Here is a 20,019-nt window from a genome sequence, read left to right on the forward strand (position 1 = left end):
GGAGGTCCGAATTTCATCCTGATAGACTCGATACGTGGCTGTACTCTACTGGATAGACAGTTGGGGAAAAAAAAACTTGATTGATGTTTGTCAATACTGCTAACATTTTCAACGGGACCATGGAGTAGTATGTGAAATTGTACTTTTGGAATGTCTTCATCCAATCAAATAATTTTTTCGCTCAAAACTCATCAGAATATTCATACGGCCACGTTGGAAAATCACAAAACGGCCAATGATACCTAGAAAAATGATCTGGGGATAAAACTTGAAGCTTCAAAAATCGAACAGCGTGTCAACCTCGACGTTTTCATTAGGCAAATTATACTTTTGACCTGTCGCTCGAAACTAAAAATCGTGGGAACCCACGACGACAAAGAATCGAAAAAATGGCTGACGTAGATTGGCACGTAAAAAGCGGGTGAAAAGTGAATATAATAGTAGGAAAGGGGACGACGAGAATCGGCGCTCGATCGTATGCTTTTTTTTCACGGCTATCCAATTTTTGGTGCTTCATATCTGTGCATTGATTTTTCCTCCCGTTGCCAACTTGTCAAATCTTCGTTGAAATTTAATCAATTTAGTACTAGACTACGTAAACTTTACCATTGAAAATAATTTATTACTTTAATTTGGCATTTTATTTGAAAAAAATTTTTTGTATTCACCTGCTGCCATTTCTTAAAAATAAGGAATGAAATAGATGAGCAACGAAAATAGATCTTACACGATTAATCCTTCATAATTATTAAACAATGTAATACGTAGTGGTCTATTAACACCAGAAAAATACGCTAAACTCTTCCTGAAGTTATTCTGATATCCTCAAACATCACACCCCCTAACTAATATGTGTTTTGCTAGACTTTATAGAACTGAAAAAATGCCCCAACACATGAAACTAACATATTTCTTATTATAGGCTCCACAATATACTGAGCGCAAGAGATAAGCAAGTACAATGCAATGCCGCGAATTTTTGTTTTTTCAACAATAAAACGCTTTTACAACGAGTTGAAGTTTAACATGGCAATTTCGCCCATTGTGATGACTAGGAGAGTATCAGAAATTTTAGTTATATATACGTTAGGGATTTTTTTTCATGTATACTCGATTGAACAGCTTAATGTATTGCGATTTGGGAGGAAAAACAGGCAGATCTAAGGATTATCCAATCGAAAAATCTTGATAAAAAATCATTAACCATTGCTAACAATAGCTGGTTTTTTCACATTACCTGAAATGTTACTGCAATTAAAGACTAAGATAGGATCACCATATAATAATATAAACACTTTTTGTTTCGTAATAGATGATTACTTTTGTAATTACTGAGTGTTACAAAAACATCTTGTTAGTACACGCTAAATGTAAAATTTTCAAACAGAAATATCTATGGTGTCGTATTAATCGATTCATTTAAAAAATTATTAATTCTATTTTTCAAAATATCAAATCTAAATTCAAATTGAAGTTGAAACGAAATAGACTTGATGAACGTTGATGATACGAAAAGAGGATGCCCGAAGGCTTGTATTATGAGTACGTCCATGTCAGTATCGGATGAGGCTCATGAATCAAGGCTGTTTTCCATTACGATCGCGTGTTTTCCGGAATTATTATAACATGATTACCATCGTACTATTGATAAAAAGGATCATTCTCTGCTGTAATGTGTTCCTTTCTGTTACTTGAGAAAAATGATTCCCATCCTCACAAAATTAATTTTCCAATTGTTGAAAATATTTCCGAATCAGAATATTAATCAAGTCTGAATTTGGCGGTGAGCTCTACATTATATCTTTTTTATTATTTTTAAATAGTCTTTATTTGGAAGAAAATCACTAATGGGGGGAACCATGTTTACGGAATGCCAAAAACAAATTCAAATTAGGAGAAAACTATTCTGCCTCCACAGATTTAACAGAACTTTTAAATATATCGAACAAGGTATGACATACTTTTTTTTCAAGTTGTTTTACAATGCTTTGTTCTCATTCTAAAAAAAATTTCGTTTTTGAAAAGTTTCCTTGTAATTTTTTCCTAAATTTCACAGTTTACAACTGAAAATTTCAAAACAAATGGGTAAATATACTGTTTTTTTTCCTTTTTTCAGACCAAAGTGTATTAGTATATGGTATAACTGTGAATGCATTCGTACATATTTCCTTTGTATCTTATGCACCTTTAGCTTTGAGGGGCATGTCCTACTACCTCCACGCAACACAATTTTAAGCCCAAATCCTAGCTAATTTCCACGTTTGTGTCGATCAAATGGCGATCATCCGGAGAATGGCAGAGCAGAGACCGATCGAGCATTTGATTGCAAATGCATTTTTGATTGAAACGAAAAGGGTCATGTGTTCCCAGAAAAATCCGGGCAGGCAGGTGGGCTGCGGGTGTATCGAATTTTTGGATTCACGCCTGGTCTTATGGTGGACAATCGATGATACGAGTGTACGTGGTATAGTGGGACATTATTTTTGTCTCATGCTAGTCCCTTTCTTCCCATTCTGTTATAACTTTGAGTATGTTTTTACATGCATTGTCTTCGTGTTGGTCAAATTTTGAAAATTACCGTGTTCAAAGTATTTGTACCCCAAAGCTTGACATTTTATTGACAGTTTTACAAAACCATGATATCAACAATAGTACCAAGAAAATAGTAATTCTCGATATTTAACTACACGTAATTTTGAAAATTATACAGCTGCACCGTTTGTGCAGAATATTAAATCCAATTGAACTCGTTAACAATGAAAATGGTAATTTAACGAGTAGTAGAATTTTTATTTTAGGGATTAGAACAAAAATTCTAATGTTTTCGATGTGAATAATAAAATATATTGTAAGTATTGTTCAAAAATTGCCATTACCGAAATATTCAAGTTTGACGATTAACTTTGATTTGAAAACTATCAACAGATCACAACTATTAGACTTTTTTTTGAAAGTGAAACCCTCTTGGGTCATTAAAACGCAATTTCCAACGGTTTCCTGGTCAAATAATTTACGTCCGTGAAATGTTGAAATCTGGAAGTCAACAAACACCTAGACTATGTAACTCGGTCAAGCAGTTCGAGTGGGTTTTCAAGTGAAACCTTACGTCTCAACGGGTAGGTATAATGTACATCGAATTTCATATATGCCCCGTGGATTGCTGTGGCCATCCTCAAAGTCCAATATTTTTTAATTACGAATAATCAAAAACTTTAAATCATCTACGTAAAATAACGCAGAAAAGGACGATATTTGGTAATTATGGGAATAAAGAAGAAGAAAACTTTTTATTCGTTCCTAATGCTCCAATGACCTTGATTGATTTGGCCGAGAATTGCAATCCATAATTTTAATGCTTACCGAGTTTTTCAAGTAATGATGAAAACGAAAGCTCTTGAGACTCTTATATGCATCACGTAGATTTATTCAATTTTCATGCGTCACGCAATTTTGAATTGATCTTAAAATTTTATTCAATCACGATGCATTTATACATATTACGTACATCCTATCAATCATTTTGTTCAATTTGAATAGTTACACTGCAGCTGGTGATGACACTTTTCTCCAAGACAGCTGTATGAACTATTTCCGTGGCTCAGTTGTGCCAATGACCGTATATTTTATTAATCCACGCTTCGTGATCAAAAAGATTGCAAGAAACAATAAAAATCGGGAAAATCACTCCAAAAGTCCAATGTATAATAGAAACAAAATCAAAAATGATGATCAGTCGGTTATTCAACACCACTTATGGTGAAACATGTAAGAAAAACAAAAAAAAAAAAAAAAAAAAAAAGACATCATTAAAAGTAACAAGAAAACAAATGTTCGTACAAGCGAGAGCCGTTGTGAAAGCTCGTTTGTTGGGAAGAAAAAAAAAAAAAAAAAAAAAAAAAAAAAAGACTCAAATTCTCGGCGCTACCTACACTCGTTACTAATCGGAGAAAGCCAACTTTTCCATCGCCACGCGTACGCCGAGTTTTCACCCGCGTGGATGCGCTCACACTTGACCGACCCCCCCTTCATCTCTTCCATCCATCCTGTCCTCTTGCACGTCCGCAGCTCATTGTCATCCAAAAGACGCGCTTGCAAAGATGATTATCAGCCCGGGTCTCTCTCCAACGGTGGACAAAGCCGCGAAACCACGCATGCTAATTCATTAGCGCTCTTTTGCATCGATTGAAGAGACGCCTAATCACGAGGAGGAGAAAATCGGCGCGCAGCAGCTTTTCCTTGCGCGGGCCATCGTCGAGACTCTATTTGGGTCCTACGAGTACCAGAATCACCGACTCGTTGGGATTTTCGAGGCAGGAAGAGCAAAACGATGATAAAAAACCGACTGATATTCCTCGTCGGGGACCACAAAAGAACCAGCTCTCGTTGAAACGCCTCGAATATTTGAAATTGTCGTTTCAGCCGGGCTTTCCCTTCCTAACGAGCAAGTGAGACTCTCTGTATACGCGATTAATTTTCACGCGACCTTTTTATCCTGATGAATGGCCACGGTATTATACTCACCCGTGGCTTAAAAACTACCTTCTTCTTTTCTCCATCCGCAGTGACATCTCTCCACCATCACTTTCGAATTCTTCAATTATACGGTGTTATGCATGTGGGTATTGCACGGCAGAGTACTTGACAATTGTCTTGACTGTTAGAGAAAAAGTAAAAGGACTGCGAGCGTACCGTACAAATCATCTTGACGAGTGAGATCAAAAAAACTTTCTACGACGCACAGCACCGGCATTTATTGTACAAAGCTTATCGTGTCACGCCGAGATTTTCCGCAGGTACGCAAGCTCTCCCCGTTTCAAATTACTCATAGCCCGGCACTGCCGGGAAAGTCCAACTACAGTATTATGTGTACTCATGCATATACGCGTATACATATAATATACCCTATAGAGTACACGGTGGTTCCCTTATACGTTTAACCGAGACAATTTGCAGTTTTGTTATCGCGCTGAGCACATCACTCAAGCGAGAAGTACGATGTATCCCGTGCACGGCTTAAAGTCGAGCTCCCTTTTATGCATATATACACTTATACGAGCGGTAAGGGACTTATTTCTATAAGCTTCTACAGTAAGAATACCTCGTCGCAAGCTCTGTGGTCAATAATTTACATGGTGCTTTTGACAGGGGCCATTGTGGAGGGTTTTTTTTCTCGTCTTGGTCGTCATCGTTATCGGATGGACTCGACCAAAACACGATGACACGGCAAAACACGTTTTCCACACTGCGGACGCTCAAATTGATACGCGCATGTTTTTCTTTTCCTCCCATGATCGACATGTTGTTCGTCGCTGTCGAAGGAAAAGTTAAGGACCGCGTACATTTGGAGGTATGACAAGCATTATCAAAAGCTGCCCGCCATATGGTGGTGAGGAAGGGAGAAATAAAGATACACTTATTGAAATGGAAAGATTTTTCCTTCTCAAAAAAACATTTGAATTAGCAGTAATACATTGCTGGCTCCTCGTTGGCATAAAGTGAATCTGGCGTTACCAAGCTTGAAATCCATCGATACTCGTGCAAATGCAACAAACTCTTGCTGAACACGGTGTGTGCTATTTGGCACGCGAACATGTTCATTCTTACCTTCTCATTGAAATCGCGTGAAGAGGCCGACTGCTCTATCAGGGCAAGGGTTTGAATCTCAGTCAGATCAGCTTTTCAAAAGACAGATCCTTCCCTGGGATTTGTTCTCGAGTCTCGCCGCTATATGTGCACCTCAGGACGATCCAGTAGTAGGAAGGGGTCCAGGACCAGTTTGAGAGGTCGGAAAAGGGTTTTTTAGGGGTAAGGGTGGAAAGAGGGAGTCACTGCTGGGAAAAAGGTGTTGGTAAGCAAAATTTGTACCTCTAAATGAGTACGTGTGATATTCAGGTTGGATGATAAATCATACAGTAAATTAGATCACGAAAAACCAAGTCTAGTACGAATAGTCATCGTAAATTAAAAAAAAATTGTTTATCGAATAATTTTATTGCTAAAAAAATGTTAGTTAGCTTAAACTTAAATCCATTGAGGAATTCTTGAGACATAACTGATTACGTGCTTACGTGCTCGTTCACACAAGAAGAAGATTAGTTGTTATCTACCGCATGACACTGAAACAATGTTTTTTAATCGTTTTTCAACTAAAATACTGGCGCTTTTGCCGCGCTGGCTTTTTTTTTTTTTTTTTTTTTTTTCATTGGTTCAACTTATTAATTAGTAAATTTACTAATAAGAAAAAATTCCACTTTTGATAAAAAAAAAAAAAGGAATCTAGAACTAGTAGCATGACTGGCCCTCAGATGTGGAATTTTACATCTGACTGGTGTACCATAAAAATATTACGCCTGAGCTGGTGGTAAATCTTAAAGAATAAAGATACGGAGTTCTTAAATATTAATAGGAATACAAAGGATTTGCGTTACTCTGAGAATTTGGATACATATGATTTAATTCTTAGGTGGACGATTTTGTAGCAGATTTTTCCAAGGTTTCGATCACTGAAGTGACGCATGTAGCTGAACTAACAACAGCAGTACGTGTCAGTTTTTTTTATGTTTTTTCTTCATCACAACTTATGGAAAATGTAGAGGGTTAACAGTGGGTACAAATAAAGAACACTTATCTGGCTGTGATCTTTTTAATTTTACTTACGATATTTTTACACTCAAATTCACAATTAAGTTTAAACTTATTTATTGGGTTTGATTTTAACTCCGAGCCTCATCGAAATTCAATATGTTTAGTTTACCACCACTTCAACACCATCAAAATTCTGTAAATAGGTGGGGATTGTACTGATCCTTGCTAACAAATTTACTCTTATGAAAATTATTCTCGAGGACCTTTACTCTCATCGATTTCTCTTGATATTTGAAGATTGAAGGTGTGCTTGGTTCCGGGGGTTGCTGCTGCTTTGATTTCTGAGTATCGCAAGAATTACCTTGACGAGACGACATATTGCGAATGAATATAACTGCGCGTGTTTTAGAAAACAACTTGTAAGAAAAAAAGGAAATAAATGTAATGAGGACCGACAAAACCCAACCAACTGCTCGCTACAGGTCTATATCTTCACTGTACGCTATCGAAACTCCAGCCGACCAAGTGGATGCAAATGTTTATTTAATGACTTATTCGCACACGGCCATGCCACAATGCTCATGATAACGATCGTACGCGATTAGGTACAGTTTATGTTCAGTTTGGACAAGGTGTTTGGCGCACGTTTTTCAAATGTCTGTAAAATACGGAATGTTATTTCGAGTAAAATAAAATTCCTTTCTCTTTCTCGTGGAAAACTTATTCCCTGGATGGAGTAAATTGATTTCATCTAAATTTCAAATTGAAAGGCCCCACCATTATTTTAATTTTCGATGCCAACTACACCTATAAATTTGTAAAAAATATTAATAGTTCTCCCCATGATCGAGTATTTTTTAATGACTTCTTCCGTCACTCTGTATGCTACATTGCCTATGAAAATGAATAGAGGTGTTTTATTCAATGTGGATTTTTCGAAGTCGTACAGAGTAAGAAAATGATACCCTTCCTCGATTGCATGTATATATATTATAAGTATCCGTGAAAATCCGACGGACTCTCTGTTCTTCCTCTTCATCATTACTCACCACCGACCAGCGGAACGTTGAACCCAGAATAACTATTGCGAGGCGCGCGCGAATCGTGCATTGCTCCGCGTAGCCATGCGTCCGAGTAAAGCAATTTTCACGGGCAAGTGCGTTTCTTACGTCGGAAGCTCAGGAAAAAATACTACAACTCCTGCACACGGGGGGAGGGGAAATGCGCGAAAAGATCGCAATCGCTCGCTTTTGCTTGCCCATCCACGCGCATCGGCCTTTATGATACGCGCATCGCGTGCGCTCGCGAGTTACTTACGGCGCGTCGGGCGATCGATGTGGAGAAAAAAAAAAAAAAAAAAAACCATTCCCTCACGTTCAAGTCGTTGAATTCGCTCCCAAGGAATCGGTTCGTCCACTAATCGACGATGTACAGTTTTGAAATACCGGATGAATCAGTACTTACTCGTTAAAAATACTTTCTAATGATGCATATTTCGATGAGTAGTTTTTTCATTTACAAATAGTACCGACTCTTTGATCATTAAACTTTTTACAATCACCTAGTACGTATGTTTTTTATCTTGTTAAAAAATATGGCTGTGTACATAACGTACTCAACTTGTAAATTGTATCGCGTTGTTATCATCGTCATTTAATTCTATTTTACGTTCTACTTTTTGTCCAAATCAAAGATAAGTTTAATGAAACTGTAATTTACATTACATTTCGTAAATACAAAGAATGATTTTAGTAATTATTCTCAAATTGTTTATTATTACCTCTGGAAAATGTCATTTGAATCATAACCATGTGATCTCAGCTTGAACCAATGGCATAATGAATAAAAAGGCTTCAATCAAAACTACTCTCCTTTTTAAGATAGAAACAACGCGTAAAATTCTTGTAAAACAATACGCATTACGTGAAGATGAGATTTCATCTCCCGACATGTGTTTAATATAAAAGTGACTACAGAGTAATTTGGCATTAAATTTGTAACAAAAAATACAAACCTGTATTATGATACGTTAGTAAGTGGTAGTAGTAATAAGCGATCCATGAAAAATTGATTGCCAACATTTATTATTGTTTTATACAAAGGTATATAGGTACCGATAGAATGACTGAAAAAAAGATTTGTCTGATAATCAACAGAAACTCCTTTTCTCACGTAAAGTGACGATCAACGTGTAACAATGAAGAAAAAAAATGTGTCATTGGAAACAAATAAGTGATGCACGTAAATGCCTCGAATACGCCAAACTCCCCTATAGGCTTTAAAATTGTTGAAAGGTATACTTCTCACAGTTTTTACGATGACTATTTATGAACCCACAACAAGCGGGATTCGCCGACATTCGGCTCACCCACTTCTCCGAGCACAAGAACCGACGTATCGAGTACTGCCTCGTTCCATGTATATGCAAAGATATCAACCGCAATCCTTTTGTTTCTCCCTCGGTCCTATACTATCTGAAACCCCAAAGGCTTCGATCTGGCGTCTATTTACCATACTCGTTTCGAGACCAGGTTGTCCGGATTGCTTAAAATGTATAGTCAGCGCGAGCGAAAAAAAAAAAAAAGAAAAAAAAAGAAAAACATCCGTGGAGGGAGTCTGGAAAAGGTAGGAAGCACGGTACGAGTTGTGTACTATCTGTATCATCCGTCGAACGGATTTGCCTGTGACGACGGCACGTGTGATGTAAGGATGAGCAAAGTCCTCGATCGGCCAATGTCCGTCCTTATCCGACGACGCACAGGCAAGATAAGAGAAAGGGGGGGGGAAGAGTTGTCGGCGAAGACGAGCCTCCTGTCTGGTCTTGGGGAAGAACAAGAAAAAATAAAGGAAAAACAGATACGGGAGAAGAAAAAAAAGGAGAAGCCCCCAACTAATCCCATTTTGTTGAAAATGCCGATCCCGAGGTGCGTAACAGGTTGCGGGGGGGCCCGGGAGAAATCGGTTCGGGACGTGCCAAGCGTGACGATCGGCTCGAGTCATCTTTCTTCCTCCTCATATACACGTATACGTGTTCCGGGGAGGAGTCACGCTCCAAAGCCGATGCCGGCATCATCCGCGTGTGGCAGAGCGCCGTCTCGTTTATACATGAATATATGTAGGTGTAGACCGAGTCGGTTGTGGAGGCGAGGGCGTCGACTTACCTGCCAGAGGACAGATTTTTCCGGGGAATGAAATCGCGGATGGGAGAAACCCACGGCGTGTGTGCGTTGATTGACGGCACGGGATATGCGCGAAAGTAGGGCTTTTGGATGCACATTGGGGTTTTTTTATGGCTTTTTTTTTGTCCCACCTTGGTTATTTATTTGAATGATGTGTGGTGACGTTGATGGTGTTACTTTTGCTGGAAACGCGTGACAGTATACGGATGTAGGGCTTAACATACATGGGTATGTTTATGACCCATGGCTTTTGGAATCTTGTGCACCGAACAAACAGCTCATCACTTGGAAAGAGTCGTAAAAATTACTTTGAAATCTTCATTGAGGCTTTGAACTGCACAGTCCCCCGGAATTGAGTGTTTTACGTTGCGATGGCTTTTTTTTTTTTTTTAATTTTTTTGTACTACAAAACTCAACGCTACAGACTTCCTCTCATCAACCAAAATGTATGGATAATGAAGGTGCAGTGTGTGTCTATTAAAGTAATTATAGAGCTGCGAAAAGTTTAATCGTTTTGTTTGGCAGTTCATATTGGATGAAGGAGTCACAGTCTTTTCATAATTTTTGAATTGTCTTATGTATAATTCATATTTTTCTAGACCACAGAAAATGAAGAACATCACGTATTATATCATCACTTATACGTGTGGTACACTTGAGAAACATTGCAAATACTTTGATTTGCTTTTAACAAAATTGTATTAAAATTGGAAAAAAAAAACTGGAAGAGTTGACTCGAAATCATATACTACAATATTAAAACAAAAATTTCCACGACTTTGAGAAAAAAAAAAATAAAAAATCGCTATCATTTAAATCAACGTGACTTTTATTGTTTTAACTTATTATGAGCCACAACTTAACCAATGTTAATTGTTTCATTCGGGATATGACCATGGCTCGTCGGTCTATGCAGATTTGCCGTTTGAAACTATCTCGACTCCTGAAACAGCCAAACTACTTTGATAAGTCTGTGGGGACTTTGGTTGCACTGATACATCAGCATCGCAAAAGGTTCTTTTTGCGACAAGAAAATTCACAGCAACGTCCAAATTATCAGGGAGTATTGTACGCAAGCAGTGTCACTCGAAGCGATGCGTGATGGCTGTTCCCACGCACTTGTGCACACCGTATCCTCGAGAAGCGCACTTTCTCGTTGGGAAACTCTTGCAATTCATCATAAGATTTTTCCAAGTAGTAATAACGTGTTCCCATGCGTGCCTGGGTCCAGAGATCAAAGCACACAAGGCTTGCAAATAAAAAATAAAAGACGCACGAGGAAAGGAGAAAGGAACGAATGTAATTGGATTTTGAATTACTTTGGAAAAAAGAAGACTGAACGAGAGAGGACAGATCATCTTCTGTTCGGAAAAGTAAGAGAGAGAGAGAAAAGGAAGCTCGAGATTACTTTGCGCGTTGGTGGAGGTCCGCATGATCAAAGGATTGCCTCGTACGGTTGCCAAGACTAGGTATAAGGTAATACAACACGCGTATACCTGCCTCTCTTTCCCTGTATCTCTTTTTTCCTTCTTCACATCGATGTATCGAGAGGAAGTTGGGCTCGTGTGCCTATGTACACGTGAGCAGTTGTGATGTGTCTCTTTCACGTATATAGACGTATACCTAACATCAATGGCGTTTATGTACTTGTATTAATCTACGAAAATTACGAAACTATGGTTGTTTTTTTTATGTGATACACCAACTTTACTCTCATAAGTGCATCTTATCTGGAAAAAAAAGTTGGAGTAGCCACTAGAAAAAAATAAAAAATCGATAGCACCTTAAAAGTAAGTTTTAACTTGAGCTCCGATGGCGTTGAAAATATTTGTCAGGTCGTTTCCAACTCTCCCATTACTTATGATCTGATCAAACATTTTAATTGCAATTGAAAGCGCATAAAATGAGCTTTAATTTGAATTCCTCTGAAGAGCTCCAATTGAAGCTTTCTTCGAGCCCTTCCAACTGCCTTTCAAGAGGGCATTTAATTTAAAAAAAAAAATATTTTCTCTTGTTTTCCGTGGAATATTGAGTCGCTATTCTGGACAATGTGACAAGCAAAAACTTTCAATCTTGCATCCCTCGGTCTCTCGATTTTTCGTAGATTTCCACGTGTACGGATACAGACGTGTGTAGTACCGGTATGCGGGACAGTAGGTCACCCAGTCTCTCTTTCTTGCTTGTATACCTCGTACACACACATTTGGCCTTCACCTCTTGTTCTTCACCTCCTTCTTCTGTGCTCCTGTAATTTCTTCGATTTGCTCTTTCTCTCCCATAGGATCCTTAAGCTCACGTTTCTCAGCCAAAGAACAGGCACGCCCTTTGACGCATCTTTACGCGAAGGAACAATAGGAGAAAACTCGCTCGCAAAGGTATCAAGGAACAGACGCATTTTTTTTTTGTTTTTTTGTTTTTTTTTTCATCATTCCAGGCAATTTTTGCAACGGATACGCGTACAAAGGGCATCAATATCTGTAATAACACCTCTACACGCCTTTTTGCACAAAAGAGATACTTTTCCTTCCCACCCTCCTATACCTGAACGTTTGAGCGAAGAAAAATTCTGACGCGCACGGATACGCCGCGCTAAAGGATGATACATATACGTGTACACTATTGTCCGGCAAGAAAAGGAGTCCAGCTTGCAAATCTGCATGAACAAACAAAAGATGCCGTATCTCGGTTTTCCCGGCTTTCTCTCGATACATGCATAATATGCACACCCGGTGTATACGCGTCACAGAGGCGCATGGTTTATGTGCCTCGTATTGACACTTGCTTATGTAGTCTCTGTCGTTCTCCCGGCCTTTTCCCGCCGACTTGACTTTCCCCGCATGCGTTTCTCCCTCCCCGCGGATGTTGACTCGCGCGCCACGCACTCGATGTTATCTTTTTACCAGCCACCCACCCTCTCGTCCTCGTCGTGTTTGTTGCGTGCGTGCACGTGCTGTTATCTACACTCGCGAGCAACCTTTGGGTTTCAGATTTGTGTGTCGCCTCACTTGAACTCCTCGCATGGCCCATCCGGAAAGTGGGTAGTACTTGTACTTGTGACTTCTTTTTTTCTTCTCGGAAAGCAGCCCTGGAACTCCAGCAGTGAAAATTCCCTAATCCAAAGTCCAAAATTTCCTCGTTTGGCTCCATTGTCTTCTGTCTCCCGCCTCTTGGTTGAAAACAATCCTATCGCGACTCCTGTGGCAGCCGAGAGTCCGCGATCTGCCGGCCAACCTGTTTCCGTGGCTGAAAGTGATCGCTTACACGTGTACATAATTGATGGTGGAAAGACGTACGCCGCGGGAGAGGACCGGTGAGTTGGCCGTGCGTGCGATTAATTGAAAGTTGTTGAATCAATCGAAAGTTACTCTCTCGCGCGAGGGAAACTTATGCCCTGGTGGGATGCAAGACCAGCAGCGACGACGTTGGATGGTGTGCCATATGGGAATTGGAGATTATTCGTGTCATACACCGGTGCAAACCAAAAGGAGTTATGAACCATCTCAAGATCTGTTTAGTGCCAATTGTTACCATAACGTTAATAACGTCCTTACTCATTTAGCTCACGTGGGAAGACTCTAACCGTTTCCTTCCTTGTTACTAACTTTCAATTGCACGTGTTCTTATTACTCCAAGCGGATTGATTGTTTTCTCGCGTGGACTACATTTTCGGATCAATATGTCTTGGATCTCCATCTAACGTTTTTCAAGGCTGATTGTTACACTGAAGTCAAAAAGCAGGTCTCAACGACACGCTGTTAAACGAGTCGTGGACGAATGAACCAACAGATGCATGTGGCTTTGAACAAAACTTTTGTCATCGACACGCTTTTCATTGCTCAGTCGTTTTAGGCATCTGACAGTAATCATGACAATCGGCAAAAAACCTTTGGTGAATCGTCTTCAAAAAATGTCCATGATTTAAAGGTATATCTTTCTTTGGTACCAAAATCAAATACCTACGTCTGTTTATTAAAAATAGATATTTTGTGTACAATCGGCTCAAAATAATGGGGTGTACAAGACTTTTTTATAAGCTAGTAAGTCCAATTTTTGTTTACGAATTTTAGCCTCCAACGGGATTACATATCATCTTGAACCTTATCCAAATGAGGTAAGCTTCAGTGCGCATTTTTCCCCTGAACCCTGAGAGATACACGATACTCCTAATATAAAAAAAAAGTCTCAACTAGGAATAACAAGTATTTGGTAACGTGTAATCTCGATCGATCGAAAACTCGACCAGAACAGCAAAAAACGGATCTCTCCAATCGTGCTTCTTTTTCGTTGTTTTTCAACTCAAATCTGCCATCTTACGATTATCTTCCAAACAACGTATTGTTCCACACCACGAACTCGCAAATAACGAAAATGAGAGAGACTGCAGGGGTTCTCCAGAAGGCATCGCCATCGACGTATCCCCTTCGAAACGCACACAACAGACAGCCATGTATAGCCAGCATATTCATCACTTGAAGCAAGTGCACCGAGTGTACCAGTATACATTATATTATGGCGCGTGTGCATCGTGGAGCCTCATGGACCGCTGCACAAGGCCCCTCCCCTTCCCACTCTCCCTAGCCTCGCTACACACCGGCCGCGCTCTCACCTCCCCTCCCCCCGTCTCGCGAGGCAAAGGAGAGTAAGAGCTTACACGTGCGAGCCGGCTATACTACCGCGGCCAGTCACTGGCGGATGTCCGCGAAAGATTCTACTTACTTCACGCGGAAAACTTTAAAACACGCAAGAAAGAGAGGAGTCGGGCGCGCTTGTGCGGGTACTTGTTCGTGAAAGGGTGCTTCCGAGCTGTTTGAAGAAGGACTTTGGAGGATCTCTAGGTCTCTTTGGTATTTGGCAGCATACGGTGGTGCGGGTGGTTTTAGAGAGAGCCCAGACTGGAAGGATCATGCGGGCCGACGGGTTTTAGCCGAGACCAAGGGATTTTGGGTGAGTATTGTTTGCCCCGTTCGCTGTGTATACATTGGGATTTCAAGGGTCGGGCGTACATTCGGATGAATCGGTACTTTTTGGATGGTGATTTTGGTAGCAGAACGTGGTTATATCGGATTGAAGTTCGTGGTCCAATATTACGTTAGAAAAATGTGTGTTGAAGATTTATATGTCATCTATCCTATGGTTGAAATCTGACAAAAATATTGGTACTTGGCATTGATGCCGAGTTCACTTTCAAAGTAATGGATTCATGCGTCTTCTCCGGAAAGGAGAGAAAACCGCTATACTCACGTTGATTGGTTATTCAAACATATTATAAATCCAAATTTAATAATTTATAATGTTAAACTGTAAAATTGTTGCATGAATAAGACGACAGGAATAATTAACATTCTACAACCTTCTAGTGTCGATTTCTTTGGAAAAGAATTGTGTAATTTAACGCAGCTACTTTAAATAATAGATAAACCTTTGAATTGATTTTTTTTCAAATGTACATTCGTGCTATTTCACGTGTAAAATTAACGCACTTGATAACACAAATACTTCAAACTGAAAAAATCAGTCTTTAAAGTTTCTCGATTCCATTCGAGCTGATGAACAAAGGAATCTATTAAACAGAGTTTCCAAAACTCGTCCGGCAAATTGAGATTCTCCTTGCAATGATTTCACGAGAAAAGCCAACTATTCTTAATTATACTCCATTGTTCCGGTGTCTTTAGCAATAATAATGAAAATTTTCAGACTCCCGGAAAACGGTTGGCCTGCTCCTCCATTGAATAAATTATCAAAATTTCGATTGTATTTGAAAATGATTATTAAAGAGCATGAAATATCGAGCACCACCATAAATTAACACATCCGGTTGAACTGTTTGGCATGGATGGATTTAACTGGTAAAAACGTCGTCTCGTATACTTCCAACAGCCTCTGAAAATGTCATTGCCAAAGACACGCGAGCAACGGCTCATTGAATTGTCTTCCTTGAAACAACATTCCCAGCAAAAGTTCAAAGTCCACTCGAACGGAGTTGCAGCTTTGCCACTGACTGCACTCTAACTTCCTCTAACAACGACCCTCCAAAATCCGCCGTAAGGATCGACTCGAAGATAACACCCAAGACGGGCAAACCACACAAGTTTTCCACTCAACCGAAATAAAAAATACGGTAAAAGAAAAACTATACTAAGATACATATACGTATACCCCCCGATTAATTCAGGGCGCGTTCATCCGGGAAACCGAAATTCCCCGCAGTGCATCGCTCCTTGCCCCGCGCGGGAGAGAAGATGGAATCGCGCGCGTAATTAGCTCCGACTGTTGTTCCGCGCCTCTTTCCACTCGTTGCGTATTATTATTCTCGCTTGCGCTTCCTCGGGGAGTAGGGTATGGGTTGTGAAATGCAGCGCCTGCAACTGCGATAATACGAGCTTCCACTGTGGAATTTCAGGCTGAATTGATTGTCGAAAAACAGTTCGGCAACGCTGCGTGTATTGGCTGTTTTATTGCTCGCGTTCGGCGTTTTTACGGACTACAGCCGTTGGATGACCGTTAACCCTGATGTATATTTTCCTCGGCGAGGGGTTTTAACGGCGCTTTGAGAGGCCTTTTGGAATGCATTTGCCTAAATCTGTTTTCGCGCGGTATAAAATAATACGGAGGATCTGGTGAATGTTGCTACGCCTTCTGAATAATTTACAATGCATGTTTCGCTTTGTTTTTATACAAAACCCGAGGTTGCAGCGCTTTTGCTCTTATTTTTCCGAAAAACGGACGTAACGCAGTAATTTCAGTGTATACTCGTGCGAGAAAAAAAAAAAAAAGAAAAGTGTTTCGAAAATTTCAAGATATGTATCTCTAATAGTGTTATTTTAAAGATTTTTCGAAAATCATGAAAAATGAAAGGGAGCCGTGACTAAAGGATTTTTCAAATAATTTTGTTCCAATAACTTGGGATACTTTAAAAAATTTTTACTGAATAATAGCGCAAGTCTTCAATTAAAAACCATGGATTGAAAATAAATTTGAAAGTATGGGCAGTGTTTGAGACGTTTCTTCCAAGATTTAAGAAAAAAAAAATTTAGAATAAAAAAAAGCAAAGAGAAATAAACTGATGTATCCTGGATTCATGGAGAAATATAACTTCACCCCCAGGTGATAGCGTGGAAAAAAAGTGTAGCAAAAGTACGATACGAGTGAAAAAAAAAAAAAAACTCGTGAAATGACAAATGAAAATCAAGGAAAAAAAGCTTTGCGAAAAAAGATCGGCACGTGCAAAAATCCCGAACAAGCAAATATTTAAAAAGACAGAATGAGCACGCGCACAAGAACCAAATTGAGAAAACGGGGCACAGCTAAGTAGACTTTTCCTACACCTCTTCATTTTCAGCCTTGACATTCAATTGTACACAAACGGATAATGTCCTGCATGACACGGTGAGAAGAAACTCCACTAAGATTTAATTAAAATGACACCCCCCCTCCCTCATAACACAGGATTATTATAAACTCGGCAAACTCTCTTCCTATTATCCGTGTATACATTCATATGCGTGCTTTGAGCTGAGGCACGTAGCTTTGTTCAATTACGTGTTGGTGCTATTGTGCGTGTAGGTGAAAATGCACGACTTTTGCTCCATTCTCGTGGGAAGCGAGCAAAAGTCAGGCGTGCGCATAATGAGACGCGGAAGGATGTCGTCGTCGACGCCATCTCCGCGATAGTCTTTAATGGGAAAGTTCGGGGCTAAGTGCATTATACGTTGCGGAATTGTGTGGAATCCCGACATTTCGCGTGACGTGTATGGTAACGATTGTTTTTTTTTGTATGACCGCAGAAGCCGTTTGTTTGTTTGTATTCGTTCCAGCGTTTCCCCATTACTTTTTTACAATTTTTTTACAGGACCATTAGATTTTCCATACGCCGACATACTTTTGTGTTTTCTTGTTGCCTTTTTACGCCAACCTGTCCTTATTCTTTGGGTTGGATTTTGATAAATTTACTGTGAATTCGTCGAGACGTGTTTTAAAAAAATCATTTCAGATGACATCGACGTGCGTGAAATTTTTGATTACTAAAATTATAAATTGACTGCAAAATAATTTGGATTCCAGAGAAGCTTTTGACATAATCCTATCAAACAATTAGGATGTTAGTGTCCTCCGGTCATCTTGAACTTCTTTGATTCAATATATATTTTATCGATATTTTTTACCACGAATTTTGTCAACCAACGTGTCCTAAAAAATCTTTAAACTATAGTAATCAGTGTATAAAATGTTTTAATTACGATAAAACCCAAGAAAATTAAAATAATTTCATACCTACATAGACGTACTAAAAACATGCAAAATAATATGAAAATTAGGATATTTTCAAAAACGGTACCAGCCATTCTTCAACTAAATATATCATTAATAAATATATATTTTTTACGCACTTCCGGTATACAGTTTTTCACAACCATTCGAAAAGTAAAACTTTTGACACTTGTATTTTTAACGCTTACACTTTAAAAACTATATGGACAATCGTTTTGCAATTTTTACAAATCATGTAGACAATGAGATAAGTAATTGGTCCATATACCTCAACAAAATTTGACGAAAACCACTTTGATCGCCAACTTTATCTTCAAGTATCACATATATATCAGCTTTAGCTTTCTATGCGGTTTCAAAAAGTTTTGTTTTCATCATAAAAACATGTAAGCTTATTGATTCTTTATAATTTATTAAAATGACAATTACATTATTATTATTATTATTATTATTATTATTATTATTATTCTTTTCGAACATTACTTTTCAATAAACTTGTCATCCTCGGTTTCGTAAAAAGTAAAACTCTGAATAAATAGTGCCTTAAATGATGATCCATCACGTGTCACCCATTCTGATGTCTGCATGAGAAAGTAATCGTTCAACTATATGACGTTCCACTGATGGATTATGGCAGCAAGTCTCCTTGCAAGTCGCATTTCCGTTGTCATATGTCCAGAATATACGCGCGTATAAAAAATGCTCGTACGTGCAAAGAAGCCCCAGCAAAGCTATCAAGAAAACAAGGATACATTCTCATTCAGGAAAAGAGTGATTGACATGGCACTGTACATTTTTTCGTTATTCTTGCCATAGTTGGGTTACGTAATAACTGTGATATTTTCGTGGAAGCAATATGTCTTTATCAGAAGATGCTGCAAACGCTTTTGCGTAGCCCATCTCTTTTATTTTTTTTTTTTTATTTCATCACCAATTTGGTTACCAGAAAGCATTGACATTTTGAGCATCATCAATATTAGTCTCAATAAAAATTACAACAATTTGCTTTTTCGATTGTTTAAGAAAAGAATTCCACACAAACATATTAAACACTACATATTTTACTGTTTCATTGAAATCTATTGACGTCTCTACGGCTTATTCCATAAAATTATTAGAAATTATCTTCCACAAAATTGTGATTAGCCATGCTATCAATAATGTTGTGGTTGCATAGATATTTTTGAATCATTCACCAAAAAATATGAGGGGGATGAAAAAAAGGAGGCAAGACAAGAATGACACATGCACGAAGAATTCAACCAAACCGTGTCCCCTCAAATGTCTTGTCTCGTGCTGTGGCCATTTGATATTGTTTCCATAAATATATTCTTTCACCTTCAAAAGCTATGAGCTATGTCGTAGCGCTTACTCATAGTCGAAAATTTTATAGCGAGGCATAAAAAAGTAACTGCGGAGCAAGCAAAACGCTGTATGTGAGGTCACTTATTGAGGTTTATTGGTACACCAGAGAAGTAGATAAAGTTTTTAATTAAGTACTGCGTTTCTCGTGTTTGCAGAAATATACGCGTAAGAGTCGGTTATCCTGTCACTTTCTAATGCCTATTGAGATGTAAAATGCATAAACTTGAGGAAAACCAACATGTACAGCTAGAAAGTCGATTTCATTAATTACCCAACATCGGAAACTCCACTTAAGGAGACTCACCACATATCTTAAAGTGAGACTTATTATTCAGTATTTACAAAACGCAAAACGACTTTATATAAATCAATATAACAATCAAGAAACATTTTTTATGTGCATCATATAACGTGTTTTATTATTGTTTCGTACAACAAGTATTTCATCAAATGAATATGACTGTGCTTCATAATATTCTCGTATATGTTAAAGTGTAAAAAAAAAAATAAATAAATAAATAAATAATTAGCAAATACCAAAAAGTGGTCCAACCGGCATTTTCTTCAAGTTTTACGTTATTGGGACTAAAAACTATGAATCCACGACTACCACTTACCAGTA

This window comes from Copidosoma floridanum, unplaced genomic scaffold, assembly GCF_036245765.1.
Source record: "Copidosoma floridanum isolate Cflo_tuat_1 unplaced genomic scaffold, Cflo_Japanese_pri ptg000032l, whole genome shotgun sequence".
NCBI classification, from domain to species: Eukaryota; Metazoa; Arthropoda; class Insecta; order Hymenoptera; family Encyrtidae; genus Copidosoma; species Copidosoma floridanum.